Raw genomic sequence first — 19,314 nt, 5'->3', positions numbered from 1 at the left:
GTGTGAATAATCACCACCTTCGTTTAGGAAAGTGCTTTCAAGGGAAGGGTGATAGCAAAGAGATTTTAAGGGCTTACCTGAGTGTGAGAAGAGATGAAGTGGTTTTATTGTGTAACCAGGATCCAGGGTTACTAACCTCTGCTTAAAACAATTCCCATCTTGAGAGGGGTTGTGCAGTTTGGAAAGATCCCAAGTTAGACATGCTCTGCTCCTTTTTGTGTGGGCTGGACTGTTTTACTGGTCCAACAGAATGCTGTCCCTAACTTCAAGATCTTCAAGCATGCCTACGCACATACGTTTAGAACTCTGAAATTCAGAGGAGTGTATTCACGGGGTGCAGTAAATTGTGACAGTGTAGATGTGAGTTGGTTAAGTTTCATTTACTATTGTAACCTGTATATATTAATTGATTTATTGAAATGCCCACTGCTGATTTAAATTGGTTGTGACATTTTAATTAATCTCAATCTGTTATGTTTTCAAGTTATTAAATAAAAGTGTGTTAACTCAAACCTAAGTGTGTATTGGTTGTACGTTTATAATTGGTACTTTTGAGTTAGATGCATTGCATAGATTAGCTCAGGTTTATTCCTGGAGAATCCCAAGGCATGCCAGTGAGTGTGTACTGGGCCCAGCAATGGGAAGGTATTGCCAAGATTAACATCCTTTTATAGGAAGAGAACTGCAGTACAAGAGTGGATAGAGGATTCCTACTTATCCAACATCACCAATGTGATATTCAGGATCTCCTTTACTGTTGACAACATCAGGCACACAAGTGAGTGTTTCCTGCTCCCAAGTAATGCAGAGAAGAGAGGATGGGAAGGTTACAGAACATTTCATGTGTACATATCCAAAACACAAATAGAAATGCAAAAATAAATATAAATTATTCTGAGTGTGGTGCTATAAGGATCTGATGTAAAAATGATGAACAAATGTCTATTAATTATCCTTGCAGTACATTTGGTAATGTATACAGACTTGTATTAACAAATTCTGTGGATGATTTTTGTATGAAAATCCCTATTCAGTTTCCCCATCTTCAAACTGGAAATATGTACACCCACCTTCTTAGTGGGGTTTGTCAGGACTAGTGAATGTTTGCAAAGTGTTTTGCATATGTGTTGCTTTTACCCTATAAATAACTGTATAACTGTTACTATTATGCAGATCTTTTTGCTCAACTGCATTGCACTTGTTTGTGAAGACTGCTTCAAAAATAAACTAGAACAACTCTAATCAAAATAGTTTTGAAAAGATATAAAGTGACATTGTTTTATGAGGGCAGGTGCTGCATGGTAATACTTCTGCAATAGTCTGGTGTCCTGCTGAGGAAAAACAGCTGGACTGTAATTTATGAATGAGGATCCTCTAACAAGCAAGACTGCTATCTTTATATGCATAGTTGAACTGGTGCTAAGCCATCAGAACTTGTGCAAAGTAGACTCTTGCACTTCTGGAAGAACAACATTTCTACCCTAGTGATGGTGTTCCTTTCAGGTTGTGTGGAGCCCCTTGACAGTGAAGTGAGGTGATGCTGAAACTGCAGACAAAGAAACTGAACTTGTTCTGTAAGGCCAGTCTCTTCATTTAGCTATTTAGTTCATTCATGAACAAGTATATTCTAGTTCATTTATGAATAACAAAAATTAATCCTAAACAAATATTATATGAGGATTTTAAAATTTCATGGTGAAAATCTCAAGCATTCATAGATTCATAGATTCATAGATACTAAGGTCAGAAGGGACCATTCTGATCATCTAGTCCGACCTCCTGCACAGCGCAGGCCACAATCTCACCCACCCACTCCTATGAAAAACCTCACCCATGTCTGAGCTATTGAAGTCCTTAAATCATGGTTCAAATACTTCAAGGAGCAGAGAAGCCTCCCTCAAGTCAACCATGCCCCATACTACAGAGGAAGGCGAAAAACCTCCAGGGCCTCTCCAATCTGCCCTGGAGGAAAATTCCTTCCCGACCCCAAATATGGCAATCAGCTAAACCCTGAGCATATGGGCAAGATTCACCAGCCAGATACCCAGGAAAGAATTTTCTATAGTAACTCAGATCCCATCCATCTAATATCCCATCTCAGGGGATTTGGCCTATTTACCCTGAATATTTAAAGATCAATTACTTACCAAAATCCCATTATCCCATCATACCATCTCCTCCATAAACTTATCGAGTAGAATCTTAAAGCCAGATAGATCTTTTGCCCCCACTGCTTCCCTTGGAAGGCTATTCCAAAACTTCACTCCTCTGATGGTTAAAAACCTTCGTCTGATTTCAAGTCTAAACTTCCTGGTGGCCAGTTTATACCCATTTGTTCTTGTGTCCACATTGGTGCTGAGCTGAAATAATTCCTCTCCCTCTCCTGTATTTATCCCTCTGATATATTTATAGAGAGCAATCATATCTCCCCTCAACCTTCTTTTAGTTAGGCTAAACAAGCCAAGCTCCTTAAGTCTCCTTTCATAAGACAAGTTTTCCATTCCTCGGATCATCCTAGTAGCCCTTCTCTGTACCTGCTCCAGTTTGAATTCATCCTTTTTAAACATGGGAGACCAGAATTGCACACAGTATTCTAGGTGAGGTCTCACCAGTGCCTTGTATAACGGTACTAAAACCTCCTTATCCCTACTGGAAATGCCTCTCCTGATGCATCCCAAAACCGCATTAGCTTTTTTCACAGCCATATCACATTGGCAGCTCATAGTCATCCTATGATCAACCAATACTCCAAGGTCCTTCTCCTCTTCCGTTATTTCTAATTGATGCGTCCCCAACTTATAGCTAAAATTCTTGTTGTTAATCCCTAAATGCATAACCTTACACTTCTCACTATTAAATTTCATCCTATTACTATTACTCCAGTTTACAAGGTAATCCAGATCCTCCTGTATAATATCCCGATCCTTCTCCGAATTGGCAATACCTCCCAGCTTTGTATCATCTGCAAACTTTATTAGCACACTCCCACTTTTTGTGCCAAGGTCAGTAATAAAAAGATTAAATAAGATTGGTCCCAAAACCGATCCCTGAGGAACTCCACTGGTAACCTCCCTCCAACCTGACAGTTCGCCTTTCAGTAGGACCCATTGCAGTCTCCCCTTTAACCAATTCCTTATCCACCTTTGATGTTCATATTGATCCCCATCTTCTCCAATTTAACTAATAATTCCCCATGTGGCACGGTATCAAATGCCTTACTGAAATCTAGGTAAATTAGATCCACTGCATTTCCTTTATCTAAAAAATCTGTTACTTTTTCAAAAAAGGAGATTAGGTTGGTTTGGCACGATCTACCTTTTGTAAAACCATGTTGTATTTTGTCCCATTTACCATTGACTTCAATGTCCTTAACTAATTTCTCCTTCAAAATTTTTTCCAGGACCTTGCATACTACAGATGTCAACAGATGGCCTGTAGTTACCCGGATCACTTTTTTTTCCTTTCTTTTTTTCCTTTCTTTCATTAAAGCTGGTTGGAAAATTTCCTATAGAAAGCTCTTCCATTGGAAAATGCAGATTCAAGGAAAAGGTTTCATGGAAATATGTTTTTTTAATTAAATTTTGGAATGGAATTTTGTTTAATATGACTCAGTAGTACATTGTTCAATATAAAAAGGGAAGTGGCTTACTAATAACAATCAATCTTCCAGTAAATCTGAGAGAAGAGTGAAAGAAAAAAATTAAATATTTATCCTTGATGTAAATCAATTGACATAAATGGGGTTACACCAGGGATTAGTTTTGCTCCATAATTATACATGCAATATATAAGCACAATGTACTGTTACTAGTGTAGAATTAAAATATAAGAGCTATATATTATGTGCAGAGTTAATCTATTTCAATCTTTCTGACTATTTCCTTTTATGTAGCTACAAGTCATACAAGCTGCTGGTACAAGTCATACTCTCTCAAGGAAACACAAATTGCCTGATGCCATACATTAGTGCATGTGTTTTGGGCCACAATGTTTAATTCAGTCTTTATCATTTACATTTGTTCTGCTTTTTCTTGTCCTCTTATATTATGACCATTTTAAATTATACTATTATAAGATTTTTATAAGCTTTTTTTTGCTTGCTACTAACTTTACTAGTTTCCAAGTTTTCCATTAAATCTGTCTTTTACTGGACAGACCCTAGTGCTCATTTATCATTGGATAACTGATACTTCATTTCTAAACCACACACTAACATGTTGAAATTAATATGGATGTAACATTGAAGAAAGATGCTGAATAAAAACTAACAACCTTGAGGGTGATCATCAGCCATGTATCCCATGTTGTACATCTATGTACGTGGATGATGGGAAATGGATTCTGTTTTTCTGATGGACAGCATTACACAGGAGCATTCCTCACACAGTTCTTTTTTAAAAGAATGTAATGGAAGTGTCTACACAATTTGCACATGTTTTCAGTGGTTGGAAAATAAAAGCAATTTGATCCCCTAGATAAAAGTGGAGTGCTCATACTGTTTCTATACGAGAAAAACATTGGCACTAGACTTGAAGGAACTGGTTGCCAGAGATTTGAGACATATGAACAAGCCTCTACAGGTTTGAACTCATTCCTATTTGCCTGCCAGACTTATAAGGAGAGTGAGCTTGAAAATCATGCCATTCGGTTATCGAGCTATCAGAATAGGGCTAAGTTCTCTGAGCCCAAGTGCTAATGGAGCTACTGAAAATCTGAGATAACATTCAGAGGAGTCAGGTCACAATAGGATCACATCCCACTATGACATTTTTTTTTTTGTTTAGATTTTAGATGTGAGTTGATGCCTGAGTCTCAGTAAAGTTGAGCGGAGGAGATGGGAGAGCTTGGACTGATGTATAAACCCATATACAAATCCCTGTAAGTGCTTTACAAATTTTTTATTGTGGCAAAACCAGCATTTTTTGTCCAAAATGATCATTTCCACCAGTGAAAATAGCAACCAACAGTGCTCTTCACTTCTCCTTCAGCAAGCGTGAACAGTTCATAAAGTCTGGGCCTTCTATGTCTCAAGTATGGCTCAACATAAGAGTTGCACAATACGGCACAGAATAAATATAAGAAAGTAGGCTAAAAGGTTTGATTCATTGCAGTGCAATTTATAGTGCTGTGATCGAGTAGGGATTTATCCTGGGAGGAAGGGCAAGTTGTAATACCAACCACACCAAGGCAGAGGAGGGCAGCTTTAAATTTTGGCAGGAACTCGATAAGAATCCTTCCAGCAGAGATTGTTTAGGACATCTGAATCTTTTGTATCACTCATACGCTCGGGCCCATCCCTCTTCTAGGGTGGCTCTGCCCAATTGGTGGGCTACACAGGCCATCACTGATGGGGCTGCGATTGTGGGGTGCTTCCATCATTGTGTTCCCACTCCAGATAAACTCTCCACTGCCAGCAGCCTACAGTTTGGGTTGTATTAGCAGAAGTCAGTGGATCTAAGCTGTGAACTTGAGTCAGATAAGTCCTTCCTGAGTCTTCATCTTTAGTTAATATTTTCACACAGACTTTCTGAGCTAAATTTGCTAGCCTGCATATCCCAGCATTAACCCTAAACCAGAAGATAAGTGATTACATCATGTAGAACCCCTCAGTTGCTATTCTGTCAAATCTCAGTTTTCTGCAATCCAGCAGTTACCATTTATTTCATTTACCTCTCTTCCACCATCTGCAGTGGGGTTAGAGAGAGACATGAAGGGAATGATGGTGATGAAGGGCCATGTGAGAGGCAGAGGGATACAGTTACTCAAGATATGAGGTAGAGTATTTTGACTGGAGGAGGTTGAGTGCAGGGTTACTGAAATTGTGTGGGTTGGCTCAGCGGAAAGCCCAGCGCTTTTGCCCTGAGGCACTGGTGCTTGATGGGCTCCCTAGCAGCAAGTCTTCACCATGGGAAGCTGTTGATACACCAGTGCTTTGGCATAGAAATAGTCTGCTACTTGGTGCCCTGGAGACCAAGGAGGCAGCAGCAGAGGAGCCAATGGTTGTGCTCTAAAGTATTGATGCTTAAAGGTCTCCCCACTGTATATGAAAGAAAACCAGCATCACTGGCCGGAGCATATAGTGAGGCCAAGTGGCCTCCCTCTGGACTTGAGAACAAGGGACCACCATACTCCCGCTGGTGGGCACCCTTCCCCCTCATTTTCAGAAGTACTAGGGTTAGGGTTGCCAACTCTGACTGAAACTATTCCAGGACATTTTTCCCCCAACATGATGTAACATCATTTTCTTAAAATATCCTATTAAAATCTCCCAGATTGCTTTCAATAGTCACCAGGAGACTGATGCCAATTCCGGGGGACTCCAGGCCAATCCTGAAAGGTTGGCAATCCTAACCAGGGTGGGACAAGAAGTATAAAGGGGGGGCTCTACAGCTCAGTTGAGTGGAAGCCAGGGAAGAAGATGGATGCCTCCCCTCCACTGCAGAACCTTGGAGTTGAGCCAGTGCTGTCCAGCGCTCTGTCCCCAGAGGAGATTGACTCTGGAGAAGAGTTGTGGGGACTATGGTCCACAGTGTACCCAGAGGAGCCAGAGGGTCTGTGGACTACAGACTGCCCTGCCCAGACTGTGGTAGGAAGTAGCCCAGAGAAAACAGTACGGTTTTGTTGCCGGAGCACGAGTAAGCATGTTTCGACTGGCCCCTGCCTTCCCCTGCTGACCCAGTGGCAGACCACTCCACCAAGGCTGGGCTGGGTGGACTCGGGTGGGCTTGTGTCCCCTTACCCCCTGACACCCACCCGGACTGGCAGCTTCCATGCCGTAGGCCAAGAGTCCTGCCCTTGCCTGCGGTCTACCCTAGTTAAGATGCCGGGCCCTTTGTTGCTTCTCCCTGTCTGAGAGTCTGGGCATGCTAGACTCTTAATTGTTGTCAACCCCAGCCAGGGGCCTATGGGCTAAAGCCTGCTTATGCTCTGCCCTGCCCAGAGGGCCAGAATCCAAGATTGTGTGTTTGCTAGCTGCCTTAGTTAGAAGGCTCAGTCTAAAACCTGCTCTGCCCCACCCAAAAGGACCCAGGAATTCCCCTTATAGACTGTTAATTGCTGTTTGCCCCAGGAGGCTGTGGGCTAAAGACAGACTACTGCTCAGCCCTGCCCAAGAATTCCAGACTGTTAAGGGTCCTTTGCCTCTGCTAGGAGGCTACTGGAGGTAGACTGCTTATTGCTCATCCCCCAGTGTGGCGGAGTGGCCTCCCTCCACACTTGAGAGTGAGGGACCACTACAGAGCACTTCAAATATTGACACCTCTGTGCAAAGACATTGGGCCCCATCCCACCTTAGCCCCCTGCCCAGCTGCAACCCTCTCCCAAAATTGCCCTCTCAGGCTTCCCCCTGACCAACCTATCTGCACATCCCTGCTAAAAAAAATTCTATCTCCCTAAAATTATGCTCAACCTTTTATACTCCCAAATCCCAACCACATCGATATTTACTCCCAATAGCCCATCAGAGCCCTATCTCTATTCCAGAGCCCAGTCTCCATAACCTTTCTGCTCAGCCTGCCTCTCTGGATTACTAGCTGTATGTTCAGAAAAGAGCTGATGAGTCAGGAAGACAGGATGCTGCATCAGAAAGTGCGAGTAGCTGACTGATCTGAGCAGTTTGAGGGTCTAATCTTGTGACTAAAACACGTTATTCTGAATTAGGGGAATAACTCTTGGTGTCTGTGGTGGTATCAAAGCATGGGGAGACTTGGTTTTGATACACAAACTGTGAAAGCAGGACAGGTTTTCAAAATGGGAACATATTTGAAGGATGCCTCTGCAAATGATAGTAAATGTTGCATGGAAAACCTGTTTAGTCTGTGAAGAGTTATTTTGTCAAATATGGAGACTAATTTTAGGCATTGAGGGCATAGTTGTGGCTTTGCCATGAGTTCTGAGCAAGGGGCAATTAGTTGTTGAGAGACACAGTCTGTCTCCCACTTCCCCATTTCCCCAGTCTTCAGAGGAAATACAGTGTGCCAAGCCCCCACACTTCCCCTTAATGGGCAGGTAAAGCTATGCTAGCCAGCCTATTGAAAGGTGGAGTCTTGGATCTCTGCCCAGTTCCACTCACTTTTGCTGTAAGGGATAGGGACATAGCAACCCCATGGAGACTGCTGTCTGCTTACTATCCAGGTAATCACCAAAAAAGAGTAAGGGAGATCATTATGCTTTCATCTTGCTTTATCTTGCTGTGCAAGCTGGCCCACCATCTGGCCCTAAAGTGTGAAAAAAGAGATTTTAGTCTTGCTTTCTGTGCAAATCTCAACAGACCCTTAACGATGGAGTTACAACAGACATTCCCATAATACTGTGACTTACTATAAGTACGTTTCTGTTGTGTCTTCAAAGCATACCATTCAAAAGTCCAGTCTGTGGTTAGCTGTGCTGAAATCTGTAGAATAAGTTGTATTTCATTTTCAGAGCATAACATTCAATGACCTATACATTAATATAAGCTAGAGATACAATGTTTAAAAAAATAATTTCTGATCTGATCTCCGTTGTGGCATTTTTGCAGACTGTGATTTTCTGCACATAAAATCATATTGAAATATAAGGAAATAAAAGGACATTTCAAAACCTCTGGTATAATAGATTAAATATTTTTTCTTTTTTCAAATGAAAAATTGATGTAGTCTGTGGGTTGCTATTTCCCAAGCCAATGGCATTTCTCCAGAAAATAGAACCATATGAAGGAATGTTATAGGAGGATAGTTAAGCAATAAAGAACCAATATACAAATATCTCTGAGGGATGACCCAGACATCCATGTGCAACCCCATTGATTTCAATGTGATTATGTGAGTGCAAATGTCAGCCCACACAGATTCTTGTAGGATGAGGGCCTAAGATACAGCTGACTATGTGGTATTTTTGATTATGGTACACCTCAGTGACACAAGAAGTCATGAGGTGAAGCCAGTTGTCTCCAACACACCCACGTTGTGCATTAATCCAACACTACTGCATGGGTAATTCATACTTTTAATGTTACAAATATTGTAACTATATTTTTATGCCATGAAGTGTAGAGTCAAGGAGACATTTTGAAATGGTTGTCAGTTTTAACAAACATGTATGTACAACTATATTTAATTGGACAGCTTCTCTGCTTGTGCAAAAGGGCCATTAAAACATAGGGGCCTGGAATTTCCAGTGACACAACTTGTATGATCTATGCGAACTGTGTCAAGGACAATGGGCATTTCTAGTTTTGTATCCTTCCTCCCCAACAAACTGTCCTGTATTCTACATAATTCCTGTACAGTCTAAATTCTGTGACAGTGTAAAAATGCTTCCCTGTCTCCTCTGGCAGCATTGGCACCCTAACACTCTATCCTGCTCAGGCAAGGCTACCAACAAGATTTAATCATCCAGAGGTCTAGAAGGGCCAGAAGGAGACACTGACCACTTGGGAGTCAGCAGACAAGTTAAGAAGTGTGATGGGCTGCACCTGTCCATTACCGCTCCTTTCTGGAGGCTCCACAGTCCTATTACTCTCCATCCCAAAAGGAGTCAGCTGAGAGGAAAAATTTAACAAAGGTGATACTCCAAGCTTGCCTAGAGAGGACTCTCTGGAGCAGGCATTTTGGACGCCATAGAAACTTGGTCCTCTAAGGGCTAACAGGGCTAGCAACAGACAATCAGGGCCCTTCTAGCCCAGATAAGAGGAGCTGCAGGGGCTTAGCAGGTCAGTTCCTGGCTGAGACTAGATGTGTGAAGAGGGTGCTCATCTCTGGCCATAGGATCCTAACAATCAGACCGAGTTTGTGGCTGGTTGAACTTATTCTGAGATTGCAGAGGGAGAAGAACCTCAGGATACTGGACCAGAGATTGGGCTGGAGATAAAAGGGCCCAATAGAAAGAGGCACAGGGAACTAGCAGTGAAAGCCTGAAGCAGTGTACAGGGTCCCTGAGGTGCTGACTTCCTAATGTGCCAGGGGGTGCTTGACTCCCTGGCTCTGCCTCAAGACCTGCCCCCACTCCACCTCTTCCCTCAAACCTCCACCCCTGCCCCACCTCTTCCCAACCTTGAGGTCTGGAAATACTGACCACCAGTGAATGGGAAGTCTTCCTGAGTATCAGGGATAGGTCCCTATGGTGTTGTACTGATGCTTTTATATACTGAAACAGGGGTTGAGCAATCTCTAAAGAATCTTTTTAATCTCCCATCTCAATATGTACAAGGAAAAAATTACTTGGGCTAGAAGAATAAAGAGAATGAAGAACTGAGAATATATTTACTTTCACAAGAGGTTATATTCTTCCTGATGTGGTTCCGTTTCTGTAGACTTATAGGTAAAATGGAGTTTCCAAGAAATCATGCATAAAGAACTATTGATGCAGAAGAAGAGAAAAATCAAAGTCAGCAAAATAAGTTTTATTCCTTAAAAATAGGGTATAAAATCAGTAAGTGTATATATAAAGTATATATTGCTCTAAAGGAGAAAAGTTTGGCAGTTTTAAGGGTCCTTTCTTTGCTATCTTAAAGCTTACATCACTAGATGCTAGTTATCCCAGGAATTGCTTGGTACCTTAGTAAATGCCATGATTGTTTATTTGCTATTTATTTACTTAAAAATAATTCTGAATGTCCTAATGTTGTTTAAGCATATTACCATCTTCCAGGTAATCATAACAGCTAATGGACAGGTCTATGAAGAATTAGGATCTGAGCTTGTATTAGACTAAATACCTTATCTATTTGTTGCAGTATGTTTTATTTGCTGTGATCTTTCTAACTGCCAAGATAACATGCCTCAGTTTGTTATGCTGTGCTTACAAACCTATGTATTATCCACTTCATATAATGTCAGTGGTTAAGGCAAGAGGAAATGGAGGAATGGAAAAATCTAAGTCTTCCTGATACCATATGAGGGTATTAGTAACTCTGTATAAGATTATACTGAAGCTTAGTGACACACATTAGAAATAAGCAGTAAAAAGTTGGGAGAATTTGTATTAGCCAGTGCTTATCTAATGTTAACATTAGGTGCAGGGGGGCAAGCTGAATTTCAATATCAGCACATGGTCTACCAGTCAGAACACCTGAAATTGCACTACTGCTCTAGTTAGATAAGAGAAGAACACCCAGTAAACATTGCAATGGCGGGTGGGTGGTGCAAAATGATACTCATCTTGCTCTTTCGCTACTCACTTCTTTATCTGAATTTTGGTTCCACATGAAGCATAGCCTAGCTTTTAGAACCACTTGAACTCTGTAGGTTTTGAAACCCTTTGAATAATCTTTTTTTTCTTCAGCATATCAAAGAGGGATGATGACACATTTATATTCTGTTAAACAACCATACAGGAGCTATTACAATATATATTTGTCATACAGCCTAGCTAATTGAAACATAAAGTGGAGATTATGCACATCAAAAACGCCTCTCCAGTGACTAAATTAATCCATGTTATTCACAGTACAAACACAATGCTAGTGGTTCCTTTAAGAAAGCTGGCTTTCTAGATCAGTTAAACATCAAATACAACCACTTTGCACGCCAAGTGCCTTCATAACAACCAAAATATGCTAGGCACACTTCATATCTCTTGTTATGGAAACTTTAAATAAAGACTTTGCTGACGCCTTGTGGAACACTTTGAAAAACCTCCTATTTCAAAATAATTCTGCAGTTTTCACCATAATGAACTTCTTTTTCTGTATTCTTTGCCTGTTTCTAGAATGCACCAAAATAGGATAAGTGCTTCTTGAGTATCCATCTGCTAATTCTTCCCCACCAGAAGTAATGATCACAATTACTCACTGACACACTGTGACAATTTAGAGAATGTGTCTAGGTACAATTTGTGAATTCTGGTTGATTTTATGAAATTGCTGCATCATGGAGTGCCTCAAAGCAAAGTGAGTCAGCCATGAATTAACATGGTCTGTGTCACCTGTCTCAGACCAGGGACAGTGGTCAATTTTGTTAAACCTTAATGGTCACCTATTCAGGTAGAAACACCTTGGAACAATAGGTTGACCAAAGCTAAGAGAACCAGTTTTCTCCAACTTCTCTTCAGGGTGCTGTGGATTGAGAAGTCCAAAATCTTGTGACTTTCAATCAATTTGCAAGAGTAGGCACTTCTGCATTCCCATTGGTGCTCGGAAAAGACTCTCCTAGTCCACTACTACCTCCAGGCTGGGAGAGCTGCCTTTCTGTCTCCTCCATCTCTCATCCACATCACAATCAACCATGCTCCAATTCCCCTGCAATCCCTAAATCTGGCTCCTGCTCCCCCTCACTTTTCCCATCTCCATGCTCTGTGTCTCTGTTGCTCCTCAGAGTCCCTGTGTCCTGTCCATCTCCCTGAACAAGTGACAGCCATTTTGCCTGGGGGCATGCCTTCAATCTCATTGAAAACAGTGGTAGATACTAGCCAGCTTTATTAAGGGCAGTCTCACTTCCAGATAGACTATAAGGAAATGTCAGCCATTTTGCTGGCTTCAGTCTGAGATAGTGGTCATTTGGAATAGGGGATTATTCCTGAATTGGCATCTTTCATCGTTTTCATGAGACTAGTTAAAACACATCCCAAAGTTGCTGGAGTTGATTAAAATCACGAGATTTGGGAATGCTGCTTTTGTAGCAGAGTGGTCCTGTTTAGTGTCAAAACCAGCTGAGGAAGGAAAAAGCTAGCTGACCTGGAGCAGAGAGGGACTTCATGATTCAGAAGAGAAGCTATGTGAAGGAGAGGAGGAACCTTGTCTATTCAGAGGACTCTGCCCTAAGCCAAAAGAACTCTTCAGATTAGTGAGGAAAGTGAGGCAGGGAAATGCATTCAGGTATGTTTATTACTTTGTCTAGATCTGTGTCTCTCTTGTGCTAGCTAAGTGAAAAGTAATGATGTTTAGAATCCTGTGCAAAATCTATCTAGGTGTCTTAGAGACTAACAAATTTATTTGAGCATAAGCTTTCATGAGCTACAGCTCACTTCATCAGATGTGAAGCTCATGAAAGCTTATGTTCAAATAAATTTGTTAGTCTCTAAGGTGCAACTCCTTTTCTTTTTGCGAATACAGACTAACACGGCTGCTACTCTGAAACCTATCTAGGTGTCTGTTTGCTCCAATTTCTCATGTCGATGAATAGCTAAATTGTAAATTCAGAGTCCACGTGGTTGGAGTTCTGAGAGGCGGGTGTGGTTAGGATACAGGAGAGCCTGGAGGATGAACACTGGTGATGGGAGCCTACGATAGCTGGGCCACATAAATAAATTTATTCTCAATGTAACATTTATTGCAATTTTATGTTTCTGAAATTCAGAAAAGGGAAGTAATGAAATACCACAAATTAAGGTTTCTATGGTAAAATTAATCCAGCCACACACGCAGGTGAGATCGTCAATTAATGGAGCTATGCCTGTTTACCTTAGCTCAGTATCTGGCTCCATATGATGTGTAATGTGTTCCTACTTTCCTTGTCAATGTATTCTTTCATGACTTATATTAAATTTATAAAATACAATATGCAGGGTCTGCAATGGGGCCATGTTAATGTTGTATCAAAATAGCAGCCGTGTTAGTCTGTATTTGCAAAAGAAAAGGAGTACTTGTGGCACCTTAGAGACTAACAAATTTATTTGAGCATAAGCTTTTGTGAGCTACAGCTCACTTCATCGGATGCATGAAGTGAGCTGTAGCTCACAAAGGCTTATGCTCAAATAAATTTGTTAGTCTCTAAGGTGCCAAAAGTACTCCTTTTCTTTTGTTAACATTGTAGAAACCTTACTTTATGATGGAATTTCATTACACATCCGTGGTCAATTTCTTTACCAGGTTGTTGTGCTCAGTTTGTGTCTGCATATAACCAACAAGTAAGAGAGAATGGACAACACAGGAAAAGTAGTAAAATAAAATATTTAAAAGATTGCCAAAGATATCCCAAAAGGGAAGTCAGGTAATTTCCCTACAAATCAGATGTTAAAGGGCCGCAACATGGGTGTGTGTGTGGGGGGGGGGGTGAGCAGAAGTGAGAACTCTCTTGGCTATGAAAGCTTATTCAGATGAGCTGCATATTAATAGTTATGATCTTTTTTTATACTAATCAATGAAGTATGGAGAGACTTGTTGTGGCTCCAGAGTTAAGGCTAAACTTTGCACTTAAAACAGGAATCCATATGTTATATGTGGGGGGAAATGCAGCACTCCCCAAAATTAAAGCAGTTATTGTTTAAGAATAGAATGAATTTTCTGAGAATTTACAAATAAATGCGGTAATTAGTTTATGAGCTGAAATTAATTTAAAAATGGGCCCTTCAAGACATCCAGCATCTTGTGTCAGAAAATTATATAGATACACCCACCTATGTGTGTCTCAAAAGATCTGAGTAACAAATAAAGTTGGGCTTGTCTACACTTTGGGGATGTGAATTGCAAAGCACAAAAGCGTTGCTCTCTAACTATGCCATGTGGATACTGCTGGCATGAACTAAAAGGTACCTACTTTACATTAAAATAGTTCTCTTTCAAACACTTCGGCGCACTCTGCAGTTCACAACACCATAGTCTGCAATGACGCACAGTATAGACATAGCATTAGATCCTTCAAACTTGCCACATAGTTAAAACTCTCTGAAATCGTGTACATGGAGTATATTTGAAGGTTGCATTTAACATTTAATGGTCTTTTCTTCTTAGGTGAAAGTTTTTCTTTCAGCTGAGGCTGGAGAAAAATGTTCTACTTCAGAGAATTTCATGAAGAATGCCTACTATCGTGATAGCCACAACTACTGAAGTATTTAAATCATCCCTGTAATTTAGATCACTCAAAATTATTGATATGTTCTCACGTCCTTAACACCAGCCTAGCTTTTGTCTGGAAATAGTAATTAAATACTTATCCAACACCTATTTGTGTCAGTGGAAATGCTCTCATTCACTTCAGTGGAGAGTTGGATTAGGCCATAAGGGACAGTGTGATGTGTGAATGTGGAAGGAAAAGAGAGAGAAAATGAGAAGGGGTTGTCTGCTCTTTCTGCATTCAGGGAATGAAAGGGTGAGATGAGACACATTTCTGAGCTGTAGGTTTTCTGCCTTAGATCTGTTTAGACAGAATCTGATGTTTCATGTGCTTATGCCAACTTCTATTTCATTTCTATATTTCTTTTGTACTGTCTGAATGTTTGTTGTGAATATCAATATACAGCTTTTTATCTGAGTTCAAAGAGAGAGCAGGAGTCTTCGTGAGTATGTGCATGGTGTAAAAGATATAGATTACTCAAGTCCTTAAATCCATAACAGTCCCATTTGATTGGGGATAGGGGATGGAACGAGCTATTGGGCTTCTGAGCTGAATATCAGAGAAATAGTACAGCAGTTTAACCCACTTTGCAGATTTTGACAATTAGAATGGTGATTTTTATGATAAATATATATTGCTGCTTTCTGCTGAAAACTTAGATCCACTTGTGTATAAGTTATTTATTAGAAGAAAGCTGGATAAATATCACATTAATTAAAATGACATGGCTTTTTCACTTTTAGACATTGTGTACACTAGAAAGTGTACTGCTTTAACCAAAGTTCATTTATAATATGGGTATAAGGATACATATATTTAACTACATAAGTATAGCTAAAGCTGTGTGCATGCAGTTATACCAGTATAAAGATGCTTTACACTAGTATAGCTCTTCATTTATAGGAAAGAGAATAAGCTATATCAGTGTAAGGCCCTGTCTACACTTTAAATTTAGATTGACACATCTATATAATTCAGGGTCAGTCTACACTTAAAATACTGCATTGGCGCAGCCACACTGTTGCAGCTCTGCCATTGTAGCATTTTAATTAAGATGCTCCAAGCTGACGGGTGAGAGCTCTTCTGTCAGTATAGTTAATCCAGATCCCTGCTAGTCAGTAGCTATGTTGGCAGGAGATGTTCTCCCACCCCCATAGTGCTGTCTACAGAGGGAGGTAGGTCATTCAGAGGTGTGGATTTTTCACACCAATGAGCATCGTAGTTTCCGATACAGGTGTCTAGTATAGAAAAGACCTTTTCAAAATCTACCTCCTTAAGCAATGTAGCTATGCCAACCTAACCTCCACTGTGGATGCAGCCACGTCAATGGAAGAGAGCTTCCCATCAACCTACCTACTGTCATGTGGGGAAGTGGTGTCACAACAGAGATGGCGAAAAACTTCTTCTGTCACTGTAGGCTGTATCTACACTATGGGGTTATGATGGCATAACTACAGTGCTGGCATACCTATGCCTCTGTAGTCCTCGTACTCTAGATGTGGCCTGAGGTATCTTTATACCTGTATAACTGCATCCACACTAGTGGCTACATTGGTATGATTATATTGGTTTTAAAAAAAAATCACAGGTCTAACCAAAATAGTTATACTGGTACAACTGTAACATCACTGTATACAATACAGTAGTCCAGGTGGACTTTGGGTCTGTTTTGCATAAATCATTTTCTTTTGCCCCCCCTTCTGTCTAGAAAAGCAGGTTTCTTCTATAACTAAAGCTATACTTTCAAATATATAATTAAACATATAATGAAACTGCCGATCCACCTTGGTGTTTATATGCTGGATAGTTTGTTTAATCATGGTAACTATTAAATGGTTATTAGGCTCTGCAGTATGGCCTCATTACATAATTTTGACATAAGTTCACATCTTCACTGGTATTGTGGCTGTCTGGCTAGTGGCAGGCTCGATAGGATAGCCTTCATTGTGCACATCAATACATTGCTATCTCTGAATCTGAGAGGGACTCATGCTTCACATTTAAACATGAACACTGAATCAAAAAACATATAAAATCCACACATTTCAAATACCACTTCAGCACCATCAGAGAAACCATTCTTGTGACCTGATGGAAATAAATTTCAAGAATGCTTGGTCTAAGATTTCTGAAAGATGCTTTAGTCTCTTCTATGCTATGTGGTTAGGTTGTCTCAAGGAGGCCTTTCACCAAGAACTACTTGTAGCAGAGGGTCATTTTCTTAGCATGAGTGGAGCTCATGATCCCTTTTTTCGGAGGAACACTTTTTTTTTTTTTTTTTGCAGAAGTGCTAACATTGGTTTTTCACCTTCCACAATAGATGTTAAACTGTCTTCAGCTTTGGTCCAGTATGACCTGTTGTCATCTGCAATCACCAGCAAAGAGACAATATACTAATGTAGATAGAGCTGAGAAGTTCCTAGGTCAGGGTGGATGTGTCAGGTGGCTGTTGTGAATAGTAACTTGGCCATGGACAAAAGATACCATGCTGAAGACCACAAAATGGATGTATGCACAGATAATAGCTTATTAGGAAATGATTATTTTTCATTTGAAAAGTTTAATTGAAAACCGACATTTTTGTTCGTTGACAAAAAATGGAGTTTTTTGAGGTTTTTTTTCATGAAATTTCTGCTGAGACAAAGCTATTTTTCATTGGGGAAAAAAGTGTCAGTGATGATTTTCAACTAGCTCTAATTGGCAAATGTGATAGAGTGATTTAAAAAAAAAATAGGCAGTGGCACGTTTTCTTCTTTAGGAGTGCCTCAGTTAGCCCATTAACAGTTAGCCCCCTGCCTGTCCCCTCTTGGTATCTGTGTGCATTATCTAAGGTAACAGGCCTCGATACATTCACCTTGCTTGTGGGATCACACTAGTCTCAGACTGGGCCTTGGGATGCAGTCCCCTGTGTAACAACTGTGACTTCATAGCAGGTCCGATATCATTCAGCCCCTGTGATGCTCTTTCTTCAGGGAACTGTGACCACTTACAACAAACTATTATTTGTTTAGAACCAGAGCATTTCATAGAAAATGTTTTGAAAACAGTCTATACACTTACCTGTCTTCCTAAGGTTTACCATCCCCTTGGAAGTTTGGGAAGGCCTCAACTACTTTAGACACTTCCTAAGGACTTCTCTCTATATCCATGTCCATTTTTACCATGAAGAGCTTACTAACACTCGCCCCTCCCTCCCTCCCTCCCTCCAGAGATTCTTTCTAGACATTTAGCATCCCTTTGATCTCTAGGCTCCCATGGTATGGTAAAATAGCTGTGTAATTTCAGCGGGAGCCTAGAAGTAGTATCTTCATTGCTAATAGCTTGGCCATTATCTTTTAACTGCCCCCAAGTGTTTGTTAGGAGTCTGTTTATCAAGAGCTATTGTTGCCATCCTACTTGAGACAGCCCTGTGGCTTCAGGCTGTAAAGAGTAGGGAGCTTGCTCCTATCATCTGTTGGTGAACAGGGAGAAATGGCCCAGGATTGCTTCAGAAGTTCCAGAAGGGCAAGGCTCCACAGGGGAAGGAGCTCTCTGCCAGCATCTGTTAGTGAGCAAGGGGAAATGACTGAATGTGCCAGGCCTTGTTTGCTGCTGACTACACCCGGCAGAAGGTCTTCACTTGTTTATCCCACAGCCCCTTATTAAACTTTACAGGAAAGTCCACTTACCCAATATAACTATGCAGTGACTATCTCACTAACCGGGTAACATATAATATTCATAAAATTATTACAGATTATTAGATACTATTCTTGATTAAGGAGAAAATGGAGGCTGTGAACAACTCTGAGTTAAAGGGTCTGTCTACACTGCAGCTGGGCGCATGTTTCCAAGCACAAATAGATGAACATGTATTAGCTCTGCTGTAGCTAGAATGCTAAACATAGCAGCATAGCTGAGGGAGCATGGCCAGCCACTTGAGTACAAACCTTGCCCAGACCCCCTGGTCTCTACTTTCGCAGATAGCATGAGCTATGCTGCTATTTTTAGTGCACTACTCAAGCAGAGCCTAGCACGTCTGTCTACTTGAGCTGTGAAACATGCTCCTTGCTTCAGTATAGACATACCCAGAAAAAAAATCAATAGTATAGTATTGGCATCCCTAAGTATCAACAAGACATTTAGGTTACCAAATATTGCCTTATAGCCAACTTGGATAGTCTAATATTTTTATTTATTAGAGCATTGCAGGAGAACCTTTTGAATAAATACACTAAAATAACTTCACAGATTCATTTGTAGATCACAAAGAGAAAGAAGAATAACCAATTTGGGATTGTTTCAAATGTAATGAAGAACACAAAACACTGATATTACATACCATAAAATATATCTATTCAGTGCAGTGAGTGCTGTATGGGTTAGAATGTCACCTTTGGTTCCAAAGTGAGTGGGCACATTTTGGAATTCTCACTGATATTGTGTGAAAAGTGTGAAGACAAGTTGAGATGATTAATGGATATATGGAAATGTTATCCCAGGGGTCTTCCAAATGCCGTTTTTCAAATGTCCTAAATCCTCTGTATACCAAAGCGATCAGCAGTGGGAATGAGATGAGGCAACA

The 19,314-nt window shown here is 40.6% G+C and overlaps 1 long non-coding RNA gene across 1 annotated transcript in view; it reads left to right on the top strand.

Annotated features, from left to right (window-relative positions):
• LOC119850193 overlaps window positions 1–14,807 on the top strand; it is a 29,120-nt gene extending 14,313 nt beyond the window's left edge. Inside the window, exons 2-3 of the long non-coding RNA XR_005290756.1 lie at window positions 4,785–4,878; window positions 14,648–14,807. This is a non-coding gene — a long non-coding RNA (uncharacterized LOC119850193). The remainder of the gene's footprint in view (window positions 1–4,784; window positions 4,879–14,647) is intronic.
• Window positions 14,808–19,314: the final 4,507 nt, after the last annotated feature.

This window comes from Dermochelys coriacea, chromosome 1 (genome assembly GCF_009764565.3).
Source record: "Dermochelys coriacea isolate rDerCor1 chromosome 1, rDerCor1.pri.v4, whole genome shotgun sequence".
Classification (NCBI taxonomy): domain Eukaryota; kingdom Metazoa; phylum Chordata; order Testudines; family Dermochelyidae; genus Dermochelys; species Dermochelys coriacea.
This window is presented reverse-complemented; position numbering and strand designations above follow the sequence as displayed.